The sequence below is a fragment of the Chrysemys picta genome, chromosome 1 (genome assembly GCF_011386835.1).
Source record: "Chrysemys picta bellii isolate R12L10 chromosome 1, ASM1138683v2, whole genome shotgun sequence".
NCBI lineage: Eukaryota > Metazoa > Chordata > Testudines > Emydidae > Chrysemys > Chrysemys picta.
The window spans coordinates 60,450,728-60,456,823 of record NC_088791.1 but is presented as its reverse complement, the minus strand read 5'-3'; the positions used below and the strand labels follow the sequence as shown (position 1 = coordinate 60,456,823).

The 6,096-nt window shown below is 45.1% G+C and overlaps 1 pseudogene; it reads right to left on the bottom strand.

Annotated features, from left to right (window-relative positions):
• Nucleotides 1–2,957: 2,957 nt before the first annotated feature.
• Nucleotides 2,958–4,864, bottom strand: LOC135973379 (uncharacterized; annotated as a pseudogene).
• Between the last annotated feature and the right edge of the window lie 1,232 nt (nucleotides 4,865–6,096).

Sequence of the window (6,096 nt, the reverse complement as noted above, 5' to 3'; positions counted from 1 at the left end):
CTGAAGCAGCTGACTACGCTTCACTAGCTTCCCTGAGATAAGCATGATAGCACTCCCTGAATCAACCAGTGCCGTGGTCCCTACCCCATTTAGTTTCACTGGTCTGGTATACATATGTGGGGTTAGTGAGACCCCCACAAGGTGGACTAGGGAGCATGGATCTGCCCAGTTCCCCAGGTTACACTGCATAGGCTCCTCAGCATTGGGTCACTGTGCAGCTATGTGTCCCCACTCCCCGCAGGCATAACAACTTTATGGATCCCTAGGCGTTCCCCTGTCTCTTGGTTTGGGCAGTCTAACATCACAATCCTCTTCTCCCTCAGTGCTCCGACTCTTTGTGGCATCTGATGGGCCTTCAGCCTCTCTCTTTTTCCACCTGGGCCCTCCTGGTGGCCCAGTCACCCAAACTTTAGGGCTTGGTGCTGCTAGTTTAACCCGGGGTGCCTCTTCCTTAACTGGTTGGGTCAGCTCCCTCGCTGTCCTTCGCCTCTCTACCAGGGTGACAACCTCGTCATAGGTGGAGGGTTTGTTCTGGCTTACCCAGGCACAAAGGTCTGGTGGTAGTCCCCTCATGTATCAGCCGATGACCAGAACCGCTAGTATCTCTTCCAGATTCTGGGACTCTGTTTGCAACCACTTTCGTGCGAGATGGATGAGGTCATACAATTGGGACTGCGGGGTTCTGTCTTCCTGGTACCTCCAACCGTGATACTGCTGGGCCCACACTGCTGTCGTTATCCCAGATCTGGCCAGGATCTCTGCTTTCAGCTGGGGGTAGTCTGCCGCAGCCTCTTCAGGCAGATCATGGTAGGCCTTCTGGGCTTCCCCACACAGGAATGGGGCAAGGATGCCAGACCACTGATCTCGAGGCCAGGCCTCCCGTAGGGCTGTCCTCTCAAAGGCCAGAAGGTATGCCTCTACATCATCCTCCCGTGTCATTTTCTGCAGCCAATAGCTGGCCCGTATGAGCCACATCCCATCATGGCCGCGATACAGCTCTGTAAGGGACTTTACCTGGTTTACCAGTTCCCACAACATAGCTCGGTCTTGAGCAGCCTGGTCCATCAGCAGGCGATTAGTCTCTTGCTGCAGCCGCACTGCCTCCTGTTGGGCGGCTGACTGGACATGGGTAGCCTCCTGCTGGGCCGCCATAGCTTGTATCAGTGCCCGCACTACGTTATCCATTGTGGTGAAAAAAAATAAACCCTCTCCCTTTTTGTTGTTGTTGTTGTTGTTTAAATCACCCTCCTTCTTCCGCTGCACTGTGCACCCCAAGATCCCACTCTTGACACCAGTGTGACAAAGTTCCTCCTCTATCTTGGTGGGTCCTGCGCTTATTGGCGGATTTTCTTTCATCAGAGATTCACCATGGGGGTTGGGGAACAGCCCAGAGACCTTCCCCTCTGGAAGAACACACAATCTAGGTCAATTGGGAGCTTTGGGGGGAACCCGGGCCCGCCCTCTACTTCGGGTTCCAGCCAAGGGCCCTGTGGACTGCAGCTGTCTATAGTGCCTCCTGTAACAGCTGCATGACAGCTACAACTCCCTGGGCTACTTCCCCATGGCCTCCTCCAAACACCTTCCTTATTCTCACCACAGGACCTTCCTCCTGGTGTCTGATAATGCTTGTGCTCCTCCAGCAGCACGCCCTCTCACTCTCAGCTCCTTGCGCCTCTTGCTCCCAGCTCCTCACATTCACACCACAAACTGAAGTGAGCTCCTTTTAAAACCCAGGTGCCCTGATTAGCCTGCCTTAATTGATTCTAGCAGCTTCTTCTTAATTGGCTCCAGGTGTCCTAATTAGCCTGCCTGCCTTAACTGGTTCTAGCAGGTTCCTGATTACTCTAGTGCAGCCCCTGCTCTGGTCACTCAGGGAACAGAAAACTACTCATCCAGTGACCAGTATATTTGCCCTCTACCAGACTCCGGTACCCCACTGGTCTGGGTCTGTCACAGAGCATATTAACTTCTTGGTCCAAATATACGTACTGTTCCACTTCTTCAATTTCTTCTCCTGTTACCATTATTCAGGCTTTTCTTAAGATGTCTGATCGCATGTATTTCATTTTGCAATGGTTCATTTTCAGACCGACCTGACTGCTTTTATTGTCAAGTCTTCGTAGCATACTCTGCAGTTGGTTGGTGCTTTCGGCAATTAGTACGATGTCGTCTGTGAATCTGAGATGAGATAATCGTTCTCCATTTATATTAACACCACTCCTCCAATTGATTTTGTTCATAACCATTTCAAGGCAGGTGGTAAATAGTTTTGGTGAAATCATATCTCCTTGTTATATGCCTTTCTCTGTTGTGATGCGGAGGGGAGTTCTGAGGAGAGTATTTCAGAGTAGCAGCCGTGTTAGTCTGTATCCGCAAAAAGAAGAACAGGAGTACATGGCAGAGGGGCATTGCTGGCACATGATGGCATATATCATATATCATTGGCCAAACCGGACAGTCTCTATGCAAAAGAATTAATGGACACAAATCTGACATCAGGAATCAAAATACTCAAAAACCTGTGGGAGAACACTTTAACCTGTCTGGTCATTCAGTGATAGACCTGCGGGTGGCTATATTACAACAGAAAAACTTCAAAAACAGACTCCAACGAGAGACTGCTGAGCTAGAATTGATATGCAAACTAGACACAATCAACTCCGGTTTGAATAAGGACTGGGAATGGCTGAGCCATTACAAACATTGAATCTATCTCCCCTTGTAAGTATTCTCACACTTCTTATCAAACTGTCTGTACTGGGCTAGCTTGATTATCACTTCAAAAGTTTTTTTTTTGTTTCTCTTAATTAATTGGCCTCTCAGAGTTGGTAAGACAACTCCCACCTGTTTATGCTCTCTGTATGTGTGTATATATATCTCCTCAATATATGTTCCATTCTATATGCATCCAAAGAAGTGGGCTGTAGTCCACGAAAGCTTATGCTCTAATAAATTTGTTAGTCTCTAAGGTGCCACAAGTACTCCTGTAGAGTAGTGTCTGTTGTACATCCAGTATTCACTTCCTTCAACAAACTGATGTCCGGCGTATTAATGCCCTGCTCTGCGAGTGCCTTTAATATTGCGTGGAATTCGACACTATCGAAGGCCTTTTCAAAGTCGATGAAAGCAATGCGCAGTGGGAGTTTGTATTCCCTTGCTCTTTCTAGAAGTTGGCTATGGGTAAATATATGGTCAATCGTGCGGAAATTTCTTCAAAATCCTGCCTGCTCTCTCGGCTGTTGTGCATCCAGAATCTGTGAGAGTCGGTTTGTTATAAAGAGTTTATAGATATGAGAGAGCAGGCATATAGGGTGATAGTTCTTAAGATTTTCTCGATCCCCCTTCTTGTACAGCAAGATGGTATTCAACTCCTTCCAGCTTGATGGTATTTTTCCTTCTTCGAGATATGGACTGAATCTTAAAGCTAGGGCTTTCCAAAGATTTTTGCCTCCTGCAGAAATCATTTTGGATGTTATTCCATCTTTGCCTGGAGCTTTTCCCTTCTTCATCTGGTGTAGTGCACTTCGGACTTCGCTGACAATTATTGGGGGGGACACGTTCTTCTGACTCTTGGAGCGTTGGGAGAGGGACGTTGATTCTTGATTTGAACAGTTCTGTATAGAAGTCCTTACAGACCTCCTCCATCCCTGCTCTGTCAATTATTCTCTCCATCCTTGTTCTTCAATGCTGTTATGCTCAATCTATACTGCGCCAATTCCCGCTTGCATGTCCTGAGGCTCTTGCATGATTCAGCTGTTTTAAGGAGCTTTTCTTTTCGGAAGTTCTCAAAGTCATCCTTCAGTTTTTGCCGTATAAGCTTGCACAGAATGGAGTACTTGAGGTTGTTATCCGAGCTCCTTTTCATATTTCTCTGCTTCTCTAACAAGATTTTTGTCTCGTTCGAGATTCTTCCCTTTGCCTTCTTCATCTTTTCAATTTCAGCTGCTTTTATGCAACATCTCAGCTTGTCAGCAAAGATACTATAGTCCTCATCACACTTTTCCGTCTGGCTCCAGTCAAACCCAGAAATCGCTTTCTTCAGCTTTGCTTCATCGAATGTCTTTTGTGCTGTTTCCTGTTTGCCATCTGTAAAGCTTTCTTTTTCATTACTTCGTCGAAAATCAACTTTACTCTAAGCAGGCGATGGTCACTGCCGGTGTTGAAGGGCTGCACCACAGAGATGTCTTGAACCCTGCGCCTTTTATTGACTAAAATATAGTCGATTTCATTCTTACTCTTCACGTTTGGCGTGATCCACGTCCACCTTTTTGCAATCTTCTTTTTGTACCAGGTGTTTGCCACGTACAGTTCTTTAGTTTCTGCCATCGTTACCAGCCTGTTTCCTCTTTCATTTCTTTCACTGCTGCCGTATCTCCCTATGAACTTTTCGCCAGCTTTCCCTCGCCCGACCGTAGCGTTGAAATCTCCCATCATGACAGTGTAAGTGGACTTTTGTGCAAGGGCTCTTTTGAGCTCTTCATAGAATTCTTCCACTTCTTTGTCCTCACTTACACTTGTGGGAGCGTAGGCCTGGATGACCTTGAGGATAGCTTTTGACTCCATCTGAAGATGCAGCACACCAATACGTGATGATATTAGCTGGCATGATATGACTTTCAAAAACCAATCCTTACTAACGATAAATCTGACTCCTCCAACGTTTCTAGCACCATCTCCCTTTCTGAGCCTCACAGTGCTTCCATTCTTCCAGTTGACTTCCAGTTCCTTCTTTCATTGGGTTTCGCAGATACCGAGGATATCGCATCTTATCCTTTTCTTCTCCTCCATCGGATGGTTTAACATTTTCCTCCCTCGCCAGCAACCTACAATTGTAAGTACACACAGCGAGGTTGTCCTTTTCCATGTTGGCCTAGCACCTGACACTTTTAGCAACCTCTCGTCACTCAATTTCCACTCCACCACCGAAGAATGGTTTGATGACACGCAGGGAACAAAGACCCATGGCTAATACTCAATGGCTAATACTGATGTTTATTTTTAAGCTGTAAAAGGAGTAGGACCTATCTTATAGCAAGCACTCCTTCCTACCAGACCAGTCTTTGTTCTTGCTAACTCAGCTCACTCCCTGGGCTAATTCTGTCCGAGCGCTCTCAAGGAACCTAGGGAATCAGTTTCCAGCAAGGTTAATTGTTTTATTTAATCCTTCTTAATAAACAAAATCAAAATCTTGCAGATTATTCCCTCAAGAGTCTGTCCAGGCCAAATAGTCCCTTCCTCAAGTCTATCCCTCATGCCAGTAACTCCAGTAACCAAAATTTCCTGGCTTTTTCCTCAGAGCCTCATCAATAAAGGATTCCATACAGTCGCCTCTTCTGTCTGTTTGGTTTCTGGAGCAGTTCCTCTCTGCATTAGCTCCAGCAACAGTCCATTGGGAGCACTTGACCCTAATCTTTCCAGAGTGTTTTGCAGTCCAGCCCTCTTTTGCTGCTGCCCTCTTTGATAAATATTAGCTAATTAAGTAGTGGTATTCCTTATATATTCACATAAGCAATTTTTTTTCAATTTTTATCAATCTAAATTTTCACAGTTTTGCAAAATTATGGGTTTTAAGCATTTTTTCAGTTTTTATCTAGTTAAATTTTCACAGTGGCAGTAAAATTATGGGAGGCAATTATTGAATGAGAGTAGATGTTGAGATTCAAATAGCTAAAACTTTATAACCATTAAAACACAAAATGTCAACATCATGTCAAAATATGCAAAGGAAATGTCCTTAAATCAAACTGTAGCTCTCATGCAGCATTTTTCTCACGTTGCTTATCTGTAAATTTTGATTATCATCCAGGGAAATATGTTTTTCACTGGTTTGTGGTACAGTGAAATCAAAGTTTACCAACATTTACAGATAAAAAATCTAATCTTTCCAGGCCTCATTATGAGCCCGGATATGCAGGGGAACAAATCCCACTTTTGACCTTTCTATCGGAGGTTATCTAAAAGTCATCTGTCTTCCTTATCAGATTTCAGCTATTCAAGTACCCTTTTGAGATACATTCTTGAAATTTAGTACACATAACATGTGGATTGTTGACTGCAAAAGAGAAGGAACATGGCATTTGACAGTTCTATCATAGG